General features: G+C 40.4%; 1 long non-coding RNA gene across 1 annotated transcript in view; it reads left to right on the top strand.

The window, feature by feature from the left end:
• LOC132377885 (uncharacterized) overlaps window positions 1–7,213 on the top strand; it is a 31,347-nt gene extending 24,134 nt beyond the window's left edge. Inside the window, exon 3 of the long non-coding RNA XR_009506826.1 lies at window positions 818–7,213. This is a non-coding gene — a long non-coding RNA (uncharacterized LOC132377885). The remainder of the gene's footprint in view (window positions 1–817) is intronic.
• Window positions 7,214–20,040: the final 12,827 nt, after the last annotated feature.

Genomic DNA, 20,040 nt, shown 5'->3' with positions numbered 1-20,040 from the left:
CCTGATATCTCCTCTGTACCTACTTCCAAGTACCGGTACCTTAAAACTATGCCCTTTCATGCTAGCCATTTCAGCCCTGGGAAAAAGCCTCTGACTACCCATATGATCAATGCTTTTCATCATCTTATACACCTCTATCAGGTCACTTCTCATCCTCCGTCGCTCCAAGGAAAAAAGGCTGAGTTCACTCAACCTATTTTCATAAGGCATGCTCCCCAATCCAGGCAACATCCTTGTAAATCTCCTCTGCACCCTTTCTATGGCTTCCACCTCCTTCCTGTAGTGAGGCGACCAGAACTGAGCACATTTCTCCAAATGAGATCTGACCAAGGTCCTATATAGCTACAACATTATCTCTTGGCTTCTAAGCTCAATCCCATGATTGATAAAGGCCATTGCACTGTATGCCTTCTTAACCACAGAGTTAAGAAGCAACTTTGAGTGTCCTATTGACTCAGACCCCAAGATCCCTCTGATCCTCCACACTGCCAAGAGTCTTACCATTAATACTATATTCTGCTGTCAAACTTAACCTACCAAAATGAACTACCTCTCACTTATCTGGGTTGAACTCCATCTGCCACTTCTCAGCGCAGTTTTGCATCCTATCAATGTCCTGTTGTAACCTCTGACAGCCCTCCACACTATCCACAACACCCCTGACCTTTGTGTTTTAGAGCACCTGAATTGGTTAATTGTTGCTTAACAGCAGTTATCAATGGTTTAAGAGTTCCTTGTGCTTTTCTCGAGCAACTCGCTCTTTGTAATGCAGTTTCCTCGTGGCTTCTGTATAACCTTATTAAATTTACTTTGATAGGCTCAGATTCTACAAATTTTATTCTTGAAGCAGATGCCTGAAGCAGAACCTCCAATCAGAGGATCCTCATTCTGAGTGATTCGTCTCACAGTGTCACTTGATTGAACTACCTGTGTATAAGCTCTCGTTTCTGTTTCTACATGGAAGTCTTTGGCTCACAGCATGGCACTTATCTACCAGCATCACTGAAGAACCTCATTCAGGACTTCCAGCAGACACAGGTTGCTGGTGCCTCAGGGGCTGAGCCTAGAGAGAGGAGCCCTGTCACAACCATGGATTCGGCAGTGCTGCAGTTACGGCAATTGCACGTGAGATTGTGCACGTGTCAGCAAATTATTATTTAATTGTGATAGGATTTAACTCCATTCATTCTGTCACAGTATTGGTTGAGACTTGGACACAGCAACGTTTCGCTGCCTGCATTCCGCCTTGCCTGAGAAATTGGACCGTCAAGTCAACTGTCTCTGAAGACTAGCATGTCTCTCACTCCACACTTGGGCCATATCCAAATCGGGTGACAGATCAAGGTTGCCAGTTTCGCCAAACATACTGAAGTTTATTTTTATGTTCCCCTTTGCAACCAGGCATATCTCAGTGAGGTTCATTTGAATATCATTGCAGAATCAGAAGTGACAGATGGAGTTCAACCCAGACAAGTGTGAAGTGATTCATTTTGGTAGATCAAATATGATGGCAGAATATAGTATTAATGGTAAGACTCTTGCCAGTGTGAAGGATCAGAGGGATCTTGGGGTCTGAGTCCATAGGACACTCAAAGATGCTGCACAGGTTGACTCTGTGGTTAATAAAGCTGTCACCAATTGTGGGATTGAGTTTAGGAGCTGAGAGATAATGTTACAGCCATATAGGACCCTGGTCAGACCCCACTTTGAGTACTGTGCTCAGTTCTGGTCGCCTCACTATAGGAAGTAAACACAAAGTACACTGCAGATGCTGTGGTCAAATCAAGACGTACAAACAAGCTGGATGAACTCAGCGGGTTGGGCAGCATCCGTTGAAATGAGCAGTCAACGTTTCGGGCCGACCTGCTGAGTTCATCCAGCTTGTTTGTACATCTTCAGTACAGGAAGGATGTGGAAACCATAGAAAGGGTGCAGAGGAGGATGCTGCCTGGATAGGGGAGCATGCCTTATGAGAATAGGTTGAGTGAAATCGGCCTTTTCTCCTTGGAACAATGGAGGTTGAGAGGTGACCTGATAGTGGTGTATAAGATGATGATAAGCATTGATCGTGTGGATAGTCAGAGGCTTTTTCCTAGGGCTGAAATGGTTAGTACAAGAGGGCATAGTTTTAAGGTGCTTGGAAGTAGGTACAGAGGAGATGTCAGGGGTAAGTTTTTTAAGCAGAGAGTGGTGAGTGCATGGAATGGGCTGCCGGCGAAGGTGGTGGAGGTGGGTATGATAGCGTCTTTTAAGAGACTCCTGGATAGGTATATGGAGCTTAGAAAAATAGAGGGCTATGGTTAACCCTAGGTAATTTCTAAGGTAAGGACATGTTCGGCACAGCTTTGTGGGCCGAAGGGCCTGTATTGTGCTGTAGGTTTTCTATGTTTCTATGTTTATATTATTTGTGGTTCAAATTTCCCTTTAAACTCCACCACGTGCAATGCTAACATTTCCTATTACTATAGTGAATTGGGGAAAAAACAAAAAACAGAAGAAATAGGGAACTGATTTCATTATGAGGACAAGATATCAATTCAAATCTCAAGACTCAGGATTGTTTACTGTCATTCTTCAGTACTCAAGCATAAAGGAGAACACTATGATTGTTACTTTGGATCTAATGCAGCATAAAAAACACAATCAGCATTAAAAACTCAATAAATATAAATGAAACAATATATAAGTAACTGTTTGAGTGTAGCTATATAGACATACATAAGATTAGCTTATATACATAGACTGATTGATACTAGCTGCAGAAGTATCTGTTTATAAGCCCACAGTGACCAGGAATAATGAAGAGATAAAGTGCCTCTTGGCAAGAGGAACACAGGAAGCAACAGGGCAAGTGGAAACACAGTAGGACAGTGACCGTGTCAGCATAGGGATGAAGTGTGGAGTGTAAGAGTAAATTGGCAGAGCATGGGAGGATAAATCTGTGGAGAGGAGTGGGTGATGTGCATGCAGTAGTGGTTGGCTGGACTAATGGGTGGGGGTTTTGATCAGCCTAATGATAACAGTTTTTAATCAAATATATAGAAAGCAACATATTTAAAATTTTAACATTTTCAATGGTATACTGTGTTCATTATTTGTAATCGGAACTTGAGTTTTTCATTGTTAACAATTATCACAGTGTTAAATGTCTAAATTTCTTAATTTAATTTTCCCTTAATTTTTCAGAATTCTGTAACATTGATGTGAATTGTTAATTTTGTCTTTCTGTCCATATTTGCTACCTCACTGCCTTTCTACCCATTATAAGCCAAACTAGTAGAGTCATAGAAAATTACAACTTAGAAACAGGCCATTTGGCCCATATGGTCCATGCTGAACCATTTAAACTGCCTCGTCCCATTTGCCTCCTCCGGGACCATAGCTCTCCATACCCTTACCATCCATGTGTCTATCCAACCTTCCTTGAAATGCTGAAATTGAGCTGGCATGCACCACTTGAGCTGGCAGCTCGTTCCACACTCTCACAGCCCTCTGAGTGAAGAAGTTTCCTCTCATGTTCCCCTCAAACTTTTCTCCTTTCACCCTTAACCCATAACCTTAGTGGAAAAAGCCTGCTTGCAGTTATCCTGTCTATACCCCTCATAATTTTGTATTCCTCTGTCAAATCTCCCCTCAATCTTCTACATTCCATGGAATAAATTCCTAACCTATCTTTCCTTGTAACTTAGCTCCTCCAGTCTTGGCAACATCCTTGTAAATTTTCTCTGTATTCTTTCAATCTTATTTACCTCCATGGAGAGAGAAAGAAAAAGTTAACTTCTGAGGTCAACAGATAGTCATTGACTTCAAAAATTTACTCTTTCTTTCTCTCTCCACAGATGCTGCCCAGCTTGTTAATATTTATAGCACTTTTGTTTTTGTTTCAGGTTTTGGACTTATGGAATTTTTCCTGTTCTTTGCAGCAAAACTCTCCATTTTCTACAAGTACATCATTCTACCATTATTGTGCAAGTAGGACACGGCTGTAGTTTCAGTTAGTTATTCATTCTGTTGAAATTACTTTTTTCTTTTATATGTATTTAGAACATTACTTGCAAATAAAGGCTTTCTGGACAGATGTCCCAGCCTGGAGTATTCACACTTTCCCATCGGACTCTGACCAATTTGTCAGAGCAGGACAATGGCAACCCACATTCCAACAACGTGCTCAGTATCATTGTCCTGCGGACATCTTGAGTTGCTCCTTCATTTTCAATTCCCAGTTTACAACCAATTCCATGGTGCTACATCTTCTGCCTATAAACCGATGCAAAATACCTGTTTAATTAAACTGCCTCCTTTTTTGAAGTCCTCACTAGTTCCCCAGACTCTTTCTGTTGGTTCAATGCTTGCTTTAATAACTTTGTAAAATATCTATATACAGTTATCTTTTATTTTCATATCTCTAGCTAGTCTTAATATAAAGTCCTTACTTTTTTTTCTTAATACTTAATTCCACATTTAAAACTTGTTTAATTAACTATGGATAGTAGGTTCTACCCTTGGGTTAATTTTTTTTACAGGAATATTTCTATTCTGGGTATGCTGAAAGCTCCCCTTAAATGACTACATTGCATCTTTTGAGTTGCTGGTTTGGAGAGATAATGGTACTATGTGAAACTGGTGGGGATTCTGCTTCAATCTCTTTAGTAGCATATCGAGCCTTTCCTTAATGATTAGATTTGTGAATATTAAATTCGAATCAGCATTGGAATCAAGTTTATTCTTGTGAAATTTATTGTTTCGAGGCAGCAGTAAACTACATAAACTTTAGTATAAGTTACAACAATAAATAATAAACAAACAGTGTGAAAGAGGAATAGTGACATTGTTCTCTTGGAATGTCCAGAAATTTGATGGTAGAGGGGAAGAAGCTGTTCCTAAAACATTGAGTGTGGGTCCTCAGGCTCCTGGACCTCCTCCTTGATAGTATTATTAATAAGAGGCCATTCTCGGATGGTGAGGGCCCTTAATGATGGACACCTCCTTCGTGTGACACGAAGATGTCCTCAATGGTGGGGAAGATTGTGCCCATGATGCAGTTGGCTGCAGCCTCTTTTGATCTGCATTGGAGCCTCCATACCAGGTGCTGATGCAACCTGTCAGAATGCTCTCCATTGTACATCTGTAGAAATTTGCGAGAATCCTTGGTGACCTACCAAATCTCCTCAAACTCCTAATGAAGTAGAGCCTCTGGACTGTCTTTCTCCTGATTTTATTAACATGTTTTGCCTGGGATCGAGCCTCTGGGATGCTAATGCCCAAGAACTAGAATCTGCACTTATTTTACCCAAAAATAATTGATGAAATGAGCCCTATCTATTCTGTGGGAAAGGGGTATGAAAGACTGTAAATAACATATTTAGCGTAAAAGAATAAAAAATAAAGCTATAATGGTGGCTACCAATGATTTGTAATTGTTGGTGTCCTCTCAATCAAATCATATTGTTAGTGAGGACTAGTATTAGAATCTAATTAGTTATGGTGTAAAATCTATTAAGTGTTGTGTCTGTGCACAACTACATATCAATTAGACAAAAGCATGCATGGGGGAGATGGCTTTAATTGGCATATTCAAATTGCAGTGAGAGAGCAATGCACATGTATGGACAACAGTGCATGCACAGACAACAGGTCAATGCGTAATGCTAAGGGGGGGGGTGTGTCATTGCTCTAATAGATCCATACATTACAATAAGATGCAGTGCTAAGCCACAGATATAAGGCTTACATAATACTTGCAAAACTTTAAGACAGATTGATATCTCAAAGGACATCACATATCTTTTGCTAGATAAAAGGATGTAAAAAAATTTTGAAACAGTTAGCTTAGTTTTAATTAGCTGAATTATTATTGCTTTGTGAAATATATTGGAATGATTTTTTCATTACCATAATCCACAGTTGAGAAAACCTTATCTTTCTTATTGGTTGAATCCAATATTGTAATTAAATGTTGCTCAGGACTTTTGAATTGAAGATTCGGTTAGTTAATTAAAATAAAAAGCGAACAAAAATCAGCAACTGAGACATTGTGTCTCAGGTCTCTGAGCTTTCTTTTGGGGTAGCAATAAGGAACATCTTAATGACATCTGCTAGAGTCTGGCTAGGTAGAGATGTCGCTTTCTGCCCAAGCAATCCTTGACAGATTGTGAACTACAGTGGCATTACAGGTTAGTCTTTATTTCATCTCACATTCACATGCTTGGGATGCAGGTAAGCCTGGTGTAAATTAATCTTTTAACACAGAGGCTTAAAATCTCAGCAGGTATAGCACATCTGGAAGGCCATAAAATTTATTATTCATCTGGTTCTATAAAGTGATATTCAGTTAATGCTCAGTGTATGTATCAATTCCTTGCATCCTTAGCAAACATCGTAAGTCTGCTTGTTGTACAGCTTGGAGAAATTATTATCCCATTGTGACCAAGACTGGCTATGATGGGTGAGGTGATCTCATTCTCAAGTTAAGCTTAAATATTTCAAGTCTATTAGTACTCAACACAAATATATTCTCAGTGGCCACTTTATTAGGTACACCTGTACACCTGCTCGTTAATGCAATTATCTTATCAGCCAAACATATGGCAGCAAATCAATGCATAAAAGCATGCAGACATTGTCAAGAGGTTCAATTGTTGTTCAGACCAAACATCAAAATGGGGAAGAAATGTGACCTAAGTGACTTTAACCATGGATTGTTGGTGGCAGATGGTTTGGTATCTTAGCAACTGCTTATCTCCTGGGATTTTCACACACAACAGAGTCTAGAGTTTACAGAGAATGGTGCAAAAAAAACAACAAAAGAAATCCAGTGAGTTGGAATTCTATTGGTGAAAATGCCTTAAGGCACCTTGTTAATGAGAAAAGTCAGAGGAGAATGGCCAGACTCATTCAAACTGGCAGGGAGGTGGCAAAAACTCAAATAGCGACATGTTACAACAGCCGCATACAGAGCATCTGTGAATGCACAGCGTATCAAATCTTGAAGTGGATTGGCTACAGCAGCAGTAGACTGCACCAGGTTCCACTTCTGTACCTAATAAAGTGGCCACTGAGTGTAGAGTACAATATTCTGGTGTAAAATCATGCTTAGGGTAGAAAATTTGGCACAGACTAAATTGCATGCAACACATTATCATATCAGATATAACAATACAGCTTCTTCATCACTAAAGACTAGGAGTTTGATTTCCCTATTTTGTAGCAAGTTATTTGGTTATTGCCATTCAGTGCCTCACACTTAGTTTAATAGTAATACAATAGAAGCAAATATTTATATCTTTTTGACCTAAATCATTTTGACCTATGATCTAAAATCTGGAAAATCAACAAAGTTAGCTAATAAACTCTTTCCACTGTCTTTTTTTGCTCCATAACCTTTTAGAAGCAAGTTTGTACCTTCTGAAAACTGTTCATTTCCACACTTTCCACAGAAATGGTGGCGACGTGGCCCCAGTTTTGATGGATATTCATGTGAGTTTGTGTGTTTGAAAGATGATAGAAGTCAATGCTGCAGCCAAGGCTTATCCTGGCATTGAGAGATCCACTGGTCATGAGTAACGCCTATTAGTTGCAAGCTACTGATGCAGGAAATATTTGAAGGATTTGTGCAAGATGAGGATGAGCTGAGATCTAAACCCAGGATGTCTTAAATACGATTTCCCCATTATCTTTATTGCTCTCAATGTTATTGAAGAAAACAAGTATAATAGCAGCTGCAAACCTGAATAATTTCTTGGGCTTCAGATGTAAGCCATTTAGTGGAAGTTAACCTTTGCACTGCCAATTAACATCTGATGAAACTTAATAACCTGAGCATGAAGCCAAGGCTGGCTCCATCCCTTCTGTTTCCTTTCATATCAGTATATTTTTCTTTCCAGAGTGTAGGTAAAACAACTGGCTCTTTAAAAATCTAATCCCTCCCTTCATGAAATTGGAGGGAGGTGAAGGGGTTCACTGTGTTAAAGTTCTTCCAGTGTCCTTGTTCACTTTCTAGTTCCATTGTCTCTGCAAGTTGATCTAATGGAAGGGAAAAAACTCTTAAGAAGTAGAGAAGGAAAGCCAATCAGTCCTCATAGTGAACTTAACAGTCTAGGTCGGGGGTCGGCAACCCGCGGCTCCGGAGCCACATGTGGCTCTTTTACGTCTGTGCTGCGGCTCCCTGTTGCTTTGGGAAATAATTGGTTGTGGCGACCCTTTTCCTGGCACATCCGAACCGACTCACAATAAGATAGCCTACGGGGGTTTGCGAGCACAGAGCTTTGGAGCCTCTGCGCCATGGGGGGGGGGGCGGGCAGGTTGAGGGAGGCTTAAAAGTGAGGCTGAAGATTTCGAATAAAGTTTTTTTCCTTCGACTGCAGTTACCGACTCCGTGTCGTAATTTTAGCGCTGCGTGTAGCACACCGCTACATGGTCAGTATTTAATTAATATGTATTTTATGTTAGTTTGTTAGTTTTTGAAATGTAAATCTAAATTTGAAGATTATGGTGATCTTGTACAATCTAAATAAGACGTTGTGGTGACCCATTTGCTGACACATCCGAACCGGCTCACAATTAGCCAGCGTTCAGGCTAAGGGAGATAGCCTACGGGGGTTTGTGAGTACGTGTCTTTTGCAGCATCCGCGCCCATGGGGGGCGGGTTGAGGGAGGCTTAAAAGCAAGGCTGTTTAGTTCGAATAAAGCTATCTTTGACTGCAGTTTACTGACTGCGTGTAGCAACCGCTACAACGTGTTTTTATCGCTGGCTGTCCAGAGGGGAGGTGCTGAAATGCTTTGTCGCGCGTCTGGAAGAAGTGAAAACTTTCCTGGGCAGCAAAGGGCTCAACTTTCCTGAGCTGGAACAGCCAGAGTGGCTGGAAAAGCTACACTTCATGGTAGACATGACAGCGCACCTGAACACGCTGAACACAGCTCTTCAACGGGGTAAGGACGTACAGCCCTGCACATGTTGGAGGATGTTTTGCATTCGAGCGCAAGTTGACGTTGCTTGCCAGAGATTTACAGAAAGGCACATTGTCTCACTTCCCCAATTTGAGAGAGTTCAAACAATGTCACGACATGATAAATTCGGAGTATTTACATTCTGCAAACATCGCAATGCAAACATCGTTTGGGAAATGCTTCTGTGAGTTCAGAGAGGAAAAAAACACATTATCCTTCCCGGTCACTCCCCTAAGCATCGATCCATCCCTACTGAATACGACTGCATTGTCAGGTGTGAGTCAACCTGAACAAGGATGATAAATATTTTAATTGCGTATTATTTTACGTATATTCATATGTTTTCATTGTTCAGTGAAATAGTCCTTTTATTTTTCAGGTTGACAGCTGGCTGACGTTATTTTTGGTTTGCTGCTGGCGGCAAATTTAAGTTTGGCGTTTTTCATAAATACAAGAAGGACTCAAATAGACGTTGAGTATTTTACTTAAAAGTAACCTTCAACCCAACGTCTTTTTTTCGGAGTTCAAAATGTTTTTGTTGCATGCAGAAATGTAATTTTGTTTTCTCTGCAGGAGTTCATCAATTTCATAAATACAACACATTATAGTTTATTTATACATAGCATAAAGGCAAAACAAAATGTTGTATGCAGTGTTATTTCATTTTAAATGTCAAACGGGTTTTGCGGCTCCCAGTGTTTTCTTTTCTGTGGGAAACGGGTCCAAGTGGCTCTTTCAGTGGTAAAGGTTGCTGACCCCTGGTCTAGGTAATATTAAGTAGCCAGCAGTTCCATAGTGTAACCAACTCTTTGTAGTGTATATGCAAGTAGGTTTTGGATCTGGATCTCTGCCCTGCTGAGAGGGAAGAATGGAATGTGCAGGAGACCATTGCCCAGCCCTTGGGCTTGCTATTTAGTGCATGGGCATTTTGGTTTTGAGATACACTCTGGCTCCTTGGCTTTCTCAGGTATGACTGGTAGTTCAGCACTAACACATTTACTTGAACAGTTAAAACCAACCTTCACCTTAAAAACAAGAAAAACTGATTTTTTTCATCAGTAACATTGACTAAAAGCTGGAGGAACTCAGCAGGTCAGGCTGCGTCCATAGAAATGAACCAACTGTCAACGTTTCAGGTTGAGAATCTTCTTCAGGACTGAAAGGGAAAGGAGCCAAAATAAAAAAGGTATGTGCGGGGGGAGGTGAGGGAGGCCAGCTAAAAGGTGATAGGTGAAGCCAGGTGGGTGGGAAAGGTAAAAGGCTGGAGAGGAAGGAATCTGATAGGGGAGGAGATTGGACCACAGGAGAAAGGGAAGGAGAAGGGGCACCAGGGGGAATTGACAAACAGATAAGATAAGTAAAATGCAGCTATTAAGCCAAACATCAGTCTAGGTCTTGGAAAATATCTGTTTAAGTATTCTAGTCATTTAGCGACGTTCTGGATGAAAGTGAATTATGACTTGTGACAAGGTGGAAAAGCTTTAAAGATAGCACTTTGTTCTTTGATTCCCATCTGGTTCTACTGAACTTGCAATATCAATTGTACTTTAACCATTTCACAAAACAAAGGCAATTAATCAATAGTGTAAGTGTCTTTGTCTTCACGTGTAATTGTTACTGGCATGGAAGAACAGAATCTCCCCCTTTTAAAAAAAATCTGTGTAAGAGATACTTTAAAAATGTCAAGTTTCAGTTCATTCCCATTTTGTTAATCTTAATTGTTTCTCTTTTATTGGACCATTTTTGTCACCTGTTCATTCTAAGCTCTTCATGGTTATGATTCTTTCAATCTTTCAATCTCTCAATCTCACTCTCTGTGAAAATTGTTTATCCTGATGCTTACTAAGGTTCCAGGTGACCTGTTATCTTCAGTGAGCCATCGCTGGGGGAGCGATCTTGAAAATTAGACAGAATTGATGAAATCCTAAACGTAGAAGCAAACGTGATTGACAGGGCATGTCTTGAGATGTCTCAGTCCCGTCGAAATGAGACCATTAAAATTGCTTTGTACATAAGCAAGCAGGTCATTGAGTGAGATGATAAATCATTTTTTGAACTGAAAGGAAGTTCACTGAAATTGTAAAATACTAGGTGTGCTAAACTTTTGTTCAAAAGTTATTATTCTTCATAGATTTATAGTTGGGAGCAAAGAAGATCTAAAGTTGAACAAAATGAGAAAATATACGTAAAGCATGTGACCATTAAAAATAAGAGCAGATTCCTCAAGCCTACCCTGCCATTCATAGCTGATGTGTTTGATACCTGGACCGTAAGACATAAGGGCAGAATTAGGTCATTCAGCCCAATAAATCCATTACTCCTCTCCTCTGTCAATTCCCCACAATTTTCTTTTACATTTTATCTGCTTCTTATGTGAATACTTCCACTGACCTATCCTCTTCAAACCTCCAGAATAAAAAAATTCTAGACTTACCACTTCTGCTAGAAGCTGGTACAAGTTAGTATAAAGCATGTTTAAGAAATACTTCATAAATTGTGGGTCATTAATTGAAATGGCTTCTGGATAAAAAAGGAAAAGACAAATATTCTGGAGCTACTGAAAAAGTGAAGAGTATCCTGAATATGAAAGAAGATAAACTAAACGGGTTAAGTGGCCTTTACCCATGAATACAAACTCATCCAATGTTGGAAATATCTTTCGTTAAACTAAATTTGGAACAAAATACAATCTGTTGCTGAGACCATGGATTCTACTGCTTCACAGCTTCTAGAGGAGCAAATACAAAGCTTTGCTTGTTGATTTGTATTTGGAGATACAGCGTGGTTAACAGGCCCTTCTGGTCCAATGAACCTGCACCACCTAGTTACACCCACAGGACCAATTACTTACTAACCCATATGTCTTTTGAATGTGGGAAGAAACCAGACTATACAGAGGAAACATATGTTTCACGGAGAGAGCGTACAGTACAAAATCCTTACAAACGCAACAGGAATTGAACCCGGGTCGCGGGTGCTGTAATAGCATTATGCTAACCACTACACTACTGTACTGTTCCATTGATTGACTGCTGCCTTTCTAATTTCCACAATTGCTTCACACAGACAATTACCGGACATCACTGGCCATTTTGCACATTGCTTTGCCATTATATCTACACAAAATATAACTCTTCTACAATACATGGTAAGCAAAATACAGCAGATTGATGATTGGGCAGCAAAAGGTACAGATGGCCAGGAATTTTGAGTTGGTAGCATCAGCAATCTGCACTGTTCCACTTATTTTATTGATGTCAGAGGCAGAGGGCAGTGCGCTAAGTTGTGTTACTAACTGGTGCTGCAAGAGTTGCTTTGAACTGAAATGGAAATGCTTCTGTTTCCAAAAGTGCCCCTCAATGTTTTCTTCTACTGAAGCACCATTGTGATACATTAATCTTAAAGTAAAATCAATAGAATATGTTGATCATGAATGGAGTGTTGTTATTCAAGTATGCATTTTACATTGTCAGTAAGTAAGATCCTTCCATATCTAATTGGCACCCAATAATTCTTGTTTCAATCATTGTCCAGTTTTGGGGGAGATAAATAACTAGTCCACCTCATCTGCTCTCAGGATGAGGCTTGTCATTCTAGAATAAAGGAGATGTCCTCCTTTTTCAAAGAAAGGGGTTTCCCTTCCTCCACCATCAATGCTGTCCTCAACTGCATCTCTCCATTTCACACACACCTGCTCTTACCCCATCTTCCTGCCACCTGACCAGGGATAGGGTTCCTGTTGTCCTCATCTACCATCCCACCAGCCTCCACGTCCAGCACACTATTCTCCAAAACTTCCACCATCTCCAATGGGATCCCACCACCAAGTACATCTTTCTCTCCCCCTTACTTCCTGCTTTCTGCAGGGATTGCTCTCTATGCGACTCCCTTGTCCATTTGTCCTACCGCACTGATTGCCCTCCTGGCACTTATCCTTGCAAGCAGATCAAGTGATACACCTGCTTCTACACCTCCTTCCTCACTGCTATTCAGGACCCTAAACAGTCCTTCCAGGTGAGGCGACATTTCACCTGTGAGTCTGTTGGGATCATTCCCTGTGTTTAGTGCTCCCGGTGTGGCCTCCTGCATATCAGATTGGGATAAGCAGATTGGGAGACCCCTTCGCTAAGCATCTATGCTTTATCTGCCAGAACAAGTGGGATCTCCTAGTGGCCACCCATTTTAATTCCACTTCCCATTTCCATTCCGATATGTCCATCCATGGCCGCCTCCACTGTCATGATGAAGCCACACTTAGACTGGGGAATTACACTTTATTGTGTAGACTCCAACACGATGACATGAACATCAATTTCCAGTAATGCCCCCCACCCCACCCCCTCTTCACCATTTCCCATCTCCTTTTTCCTCTCTCATGTTATCTCTTTGCCCACGATTGCCTCCTTCTGGTGCTCCTCCCCCTTTTTCTTCCATGGCCTCTTTCACTAATCAACTTCCCAGCTCTTTATTTCATCCCTCCCCTCCAGGTTTCACCTAGTGTTTCTCTTTCCCCGCCCTCCACCTTTAAACCTACTTCTCAGCTTTTATTCTCCAGTCCTACAAAGGGTTTCGGCCCGAAACGTCAGCTGTACATTTTTTCCATTGATGCTGCCTGGCCTGCTGAGTTCTTCCAGCATTTTGTGTGCGTTGCTTGGATTTCCAGCATCTGCAGATTTTCTCCTATTTGTAACTTGTGTTTATTCCCATTTCCACTTCAGTAATCCTGAGTATACCTGCTGTGTTACCTTCAAAAGTTAATTAAAAATGTAGTTCATCGTTGAGTAGTCTTTCAGACATACAAAACAATAAAGTATATAATTAACACCAATTAAAATTGCATTTTCTTTCATAGTATGTGAAGAAGTTTTGACCAATGAGGGATGTAATCGTATGGCTTTGAAGTGCTATACAGAAAGACAAAATGTCAAAGCAGTATGTCAGTCCTGCACTTTAATAATCTCACCATATAATTAAATAGTACTGCCTCTTAATACTGAAAATCTAAGCTTTTTTGGAATTCCTACAATGAGGAATATACACTGGTGATTTGTCATCTGAATTGGAGCTCTGATGTAGCAAACTAAAAATTGCAAATGCCTGAATGGGATCTGTCAATTTGTATCCAGACTTTCATTACAAAAAGAAGCTGAAATTGTGTGAATACTAAATTGTCCCCATTTTGTTGGAAGTTGCTTATTACCCCACATGGAACTGTTGGCATAGGTCAACGTAAGTGCCAGTGTGACTTGGGCACTTATGGCATCCTGTCAGAAATGTAAAAGTCTCAAACTTGTTAGACGGGCTAGCAAATTTCTTCTTTGAATTGGCACCATGCCAAACCAGGGACATGCTTTCAGGTATTTCTGCTGAAAGGTCTGAGACCCTCCATAAACAGTGCCCGAACTGAGTGTTTCTAGCATTTTCTGTTCAGATTTTTACAGTTGTGATTTTTTTAAATTTTGTTTTTCAGTTTTCTGAGGTTGGTTTTGAGTGAGTGATCACCAAGTAGCAAGGTTAGGTTTGGGGTGGGGCTGCATTGGCATTAAGATAAGGGCGAATAAAACCAAGTGTAATTTTAAATGGGGAAATGCAATGGGGGTCCTTCTGACTTGGAAAATTAATAGGGCCTTTTGGTGCCAAAGCTCTAAACTTTAGACCTGCAGCCAGTTTCACTCTGGGTTTCTTGCTACTGATAAATTGCAACATGAAATTTGACATCATAGTATTTACATCAGTGTATTTCTAACTTTGCATTAATATCCCACACGCATTTCCTGTGGCAATAACCTTCCAATGATGCACCTGATGCGTAAAATTTCCAGTGATCACACAGTAAGCTCAAACAAAGCTGTCCCTCTGACTGACAAATAATATTACAAAAAATCTGGTACAGATTGCCCTTAAGGACAAAATTCACCAGAAACAAGTCATCTATAAGAACCTGCTAAAGCTGAAATTCTCAAGACAAGTTGTGTCTACCGGTATCCTAGGGATGAAGATATTGACAATCACTCTCCAACTGAACAATACAAAAGACAGTAGGAGCAAGATTTGCCAACTAAACAATGTGAATCAAAGATTCTTGCTCATGGATCCACTATCCCTTGGAAGTAGTGTTTTCTTAGCAACTACTGGATCTCAACATCGCAATCTGCCATAAGCCAATAAGACATAGGAACAGAATTAGGCCACTCAGCTAATTGAGTTTGTTCCGCCATTCCATTATGGCAGATTTATTATCCCTGTCAACCCCATTCTCCTGATTTCTCCCCGTGCCCTGACTAAACAAGAACCTATCAACGCCTGCTTTAAATATACTTATTGGCCTGGCCTCCACAGCCATGCAAGGCAATGAATTCCATTCTCTGGCTAAATAAATTCCTTCTCATCTCTGTTCTAAATTAACATTCCTCTGTTCGGAGGCTTTGCCCTCTGGTCCCAGACTCAGCCACTATAGGAAACATCCTGTCACATCCACTCTGTCTAGGTCTTTCAATATTCAATGAGATCCTCTCTCATTCCTCTAATCTCCAGTGAGCACAGAGCCATCAAACACTCCTTATGCATCAACCCTTTCATTCCCAGAAGCATTCTTGTGAATCTCCTCTGGACTTTGTCCAATGCCAGTACCTTCTTTTCTTAGATAATGGGCTCTGAAGTGCTCACAAAACTCCAAGTGTTCTACTAATGATTTATAAAGTCTCAGAAACACATTCTTGGTCTTATATTCTAGTCCTCTCCAAATTAATGCTAATATTGCATTTGCATTCCTTACCATCGATTCAACCTACAAGTTAATCTTTAGGGAATCCTGCACAAGGTCTCCCAAGTCCCCTTGCATTTTTTCCCCATTTAGAAAATAGTCAGCACCTTTATTCCTTTTACCAAAGTGCATGACCATACACTTCCCAACACCATATTGCATCTGCCACTTATTTGCCCATTCTCCCTATCTGTCCAAGAACTTCTGCAGACCCTCTGCTTCCTCAACACTATGTACGCCTCTACCTACCTTTGTATCACCTGCAAACTTGGCCATAAAACTATCAATTCTGCCATCCAAATCATTGTTACCTACAGTTACCTCATCCTCCCTTTAGAAAACTTTTTCAGCTTTGGGATGTACCTATCCTGCGCCATCTGAATTGCCCCCAAAAACTCCTGCTATTGCTAATTTGCCATCATCCCAGATAGTGTTCCCTTTCAATCAACTTCGGCCAGCTCTTTGCTCATGTCTCATTAATTCCCTTTACTCCACTGTAATACTGATACATCTGATTCTGTCTTCTCCCTCTTAAAATGCAGGGTGAATTCTATCACTTTATAATCACTGCCTCCCATGGATTCCTTAAGCTCCCTAATCGAACCTGGTTCATTACACAACACCCAATCCAGAATTGTGTTTCCCCTAGTGGGCTCAACCACAAGATGCTCTAAAAGGCCATCTCAAGCATTCTACAAATTCCCTCTCTTGGGATCCAGCACCAATCTGACTTTTCCAATCTTTCTGCATATTGAAATCCCCATGGCTACCATAATATTGCCCTTATTAACACTCACAAAAATGCTGGAGGAACTCAGCAGGCCAGGCAGCATCTATGGAGAAGAGTACAGTTGACATTTCGGGCAGAGAGTCTTCATCAGGATAATTGCTTGGATTTCCAGCATCTGCAGATTTTCTCTTGTTTGTGATTACTCTGATTACACGGCTTTTCTAATTCCAATTGAAATTTATATCCCACCTCCTGGCCACTATTCAGGGGCCTGTATATAATTCCAATCAGGGTCTTTTTAGGCTTGCAGTTTCTTAACTTTACCCACAAGGAATCTACATCTTCCAATCTTATGTCGGCTCTTTCTAAAGATTTGATTTCACTTTTTGATTTCACACACCGTCTCATCCCCTCTGCCTACCTACCTGTCCTTTCGATACAAGGTTCACCCCATCAACTATGATCTTCTTTCAGCCACATCTCAGTGATGCCCACAACATCATACCTACCAACCTCTAACTGTCCTACAATATCATCTATCTTATTCGGTATACCGTGGGCATTGAAATATAGCACCTTCAGTCCTTTTTGATCTTGCCCCCATATTGCTCTTCACTTCATCCCACTGACTGCAATTTTGCTGAATGATCTGCCTGTCTATTCCCACAGTCTGAGTACACAATGCATCAACTTGTATTCCAACTGCCTCATCCTCAGCCCTATCACACTTCTAACTTTGTTCAAACCCTCTCCAACAGTTCTAGCATACCTGTGCTCATAGATATCGATCTCCCTTGGGTTCGGGTGTAACCTGTCCTTTTTGTACAGGTCATACCTTCCCCAGAAGAGTTCCCAATGTTCCAGAAGTCTGAAACCCAGTTCCCTGCATCCCTTCCTCAGCCATTCATCCTTCTATTTCACCATCATATTCCTGCACTGACTGGGATGTGGCAGGGAGAGTGATCTAGAGATTACTACCTTGGAGGTCCTGTTTCTCAGTCTTTTCCCTAACTCCCTATACTCACTGTGCATTGACATTTGGATCATTAACCTGCATTGATTTGTCGAATGAGACATACATAGAAATATTGATACAATTTGTAGATTATCTCAGGCTAAACTATTGAAAACTATAATTAAGTATGAAACTCCTCCCTCATTGACAACACAGACACATATGATCTACCAAGAGCAATTAGTGGCAATACCAATACTCTACCGGGCCACTGGATTTACATGATTCCAATCCGATCCATCCAATCACATGGTGAGGATCATTGCAGTTTTACCTTCCACTTCTGCCATCAACCTCATGTGTCACCTTGCCACTGCTAACCTTCTATGCACAAAGACACCTCAGCTGACTGCTACCCCTTGATAATATCATCCTATCACAAACCATAGGTATGAATAAGTAGCATCCTCTCATTCTCGATTTCAACATTCCTATTATCCCTAATGTGTCACACTGTACAGCATTACCTTCTAGCCAAACCCTGGAAAGACCATGTCACTGTCTTAGTCACCATTATCAAACATGTTTCTATCACCTTCTCATTAGTTAGAGTCTCAAACTGAATCAGATTACTCAAAAACTTGGTGTCATATTCTTCTCAGGCTGGTAGAAGTAGATGCAGGGAGGGTTGTTTCCCTCAGCTGTGTCTAGAACCAGAGGTCAGTGCCCTAACACATGGACAACACACACAAAACACAAGCGAAACTCCACAGGTCAGGCAGCATTTATGGAGGGAAAAGAACAGTTGATATTTTGGGTTCAGACTCTTCATCAGCACTGGATAGGAAGAGGGCAGTGAAGGGTCTTGATCTGAAATATCCATAGTTCATTTCCCTCCATTGATTCTGTTGAATTCCTCCAGTGTTTTGTGTGTGTTGTTCAAGATTTTCAACATCTGCAGAATCTCATCAGCCTCAAAATATGGGTTTATTACTCATGACGGATGAGAAGACAAGTCTTACCAATACTGTGGCATATCATGGGGGCTTGTCGGGGCTCAGTTACTGATTACTATATATCCAAAGGAGAGTTTAAGGGAACCGAGGGATTTGGAGATAGTATGAGACAGCAATGTTAAGCTCAGAGATCAGTTTTTTTTGAAAGGCTGATCAAGCATAAGACATGTATTTTTGGGTTGTGTTCTTGTGTCTCTGGCTTAAGTTCTTTGTATCAACACTTTTGTAGCATTGTCCCATCCAGTTTCAGTAACTCTTCCCTTAACTCAACTGAGATGTATGTTCTATACTAATTGAATCATCTTTAGGATTGCCCTGGACCCCACCTTCATTTAATTCTTCAAGCTTCTTCACTTACATTCAGAGTTCTATTGAAGTCTATCCTTACCAAGTCCTTGGATTGTCTTAATACATTCTTCCCTTGTGTCATAGTGTCAGTTGTTGCTCAATATTCACTCTGTGGAAGTGAGGCTTGTGTTACTTTGTTAATGGTGTCATATAAATACAAGATGTTGATTTTCTCTCTCAAGGATTTTTTAAGCATTCAGACTAAGACTTGTCTCTCCAGGCACCTGCTTTTCACTTTTTATATCCTGATCTAAGTTACTTTAGGAAATGTGCATCTTTAACCATCATCAGTTTTTCTCTATGCTTTCTGGAGCTTAATGGCATCCCAAAGTGTATAACATTGATGGAGATCTGTAGGGCAGCTGCTATTGCAATATTGAAGTTTGGCCAATCTGCCCACAGTGAGTCTTATTGCACCTGTTGAAACTGCAAGCTTTGGAATTCTCCTCCTAAATATCTGCTTTCTTTAAAACATGCCAGCAAATTTATTTTTTGAATCAATCCCTACACTTTACTGTACAACCAGAGATACGACTTCAATGCCTGAATGAGTAAACAGAATGATTTTGCACTGTGGCTAATATTTCATTACATTAGTTACTTTGCTATCAGCCAATACCTAGAAATTAATTTTGCAATCTATCATGATATCTCCACTAACAGTTCTTTCACATAATAAAACTAAACCAATGTGAAAAAAACCTATAAATTTTCTTGGGCACAGATTCAACCACCACATGTCTCCTTATATCTTTGCCATTCTGTTATATGCTTTTGTACTCTGTTAAGCACAATGATTTAATTTGTTCTTCAGAAACATAAACCTTGTGCAGTATAAATTTCCAATTTTAAAGCTTAATGGAGTAAGGCCTCTTTAGAGTTCCTGCTGAAGGGTCTTGGCCTGTAACATCGACTATACTTTTTTCCATAAATGCTGCCCGTCCTGCTGAGTTCCTCCAGCATTTTGTGTGTATTGTCTGGATTTCCAGCATCTGCAGATCTCTCTTGTTAAGGCCTCTTTGGAAACAGTTTTGCTTAGCTTTCCGGGAATTGCTTCTGTATAACATACATATGAGTATGTTGCTCAACTGTTGAATATTAATTTCAGGGTTAGCAGTTCTTTCTCAGAATCTAATCCATTAGAATCTTGTATGGTATCCTTTATGGCCTGTGTATAGTGTTTTTCTTAATTGTGTTCTTTATGCTCATTGTGTTTTTATACATACACCAGATACAGCGTAACAATAATTTTGTTCTCTTTTACAATTGAACACTAATGAAT

This window comes from Hypanus sabinus, chromosome 19 (assembly GCF_030144855.1).
Source record: "Hypanus sabinus isolate sHypSab1 chromosome 19, sHypSab1.hap1, whole genome shotgun sequence".
Lineage (NCBI taxonomy): Eukaryota > Metazoa > Chordata > Chondrichthyes > Myliobatiformes > Dasyatidae > Hypanus > Hypanus sabinus.
This window is presented reverse-complemented; position numbering and strand designations above follow the sequence as displayed.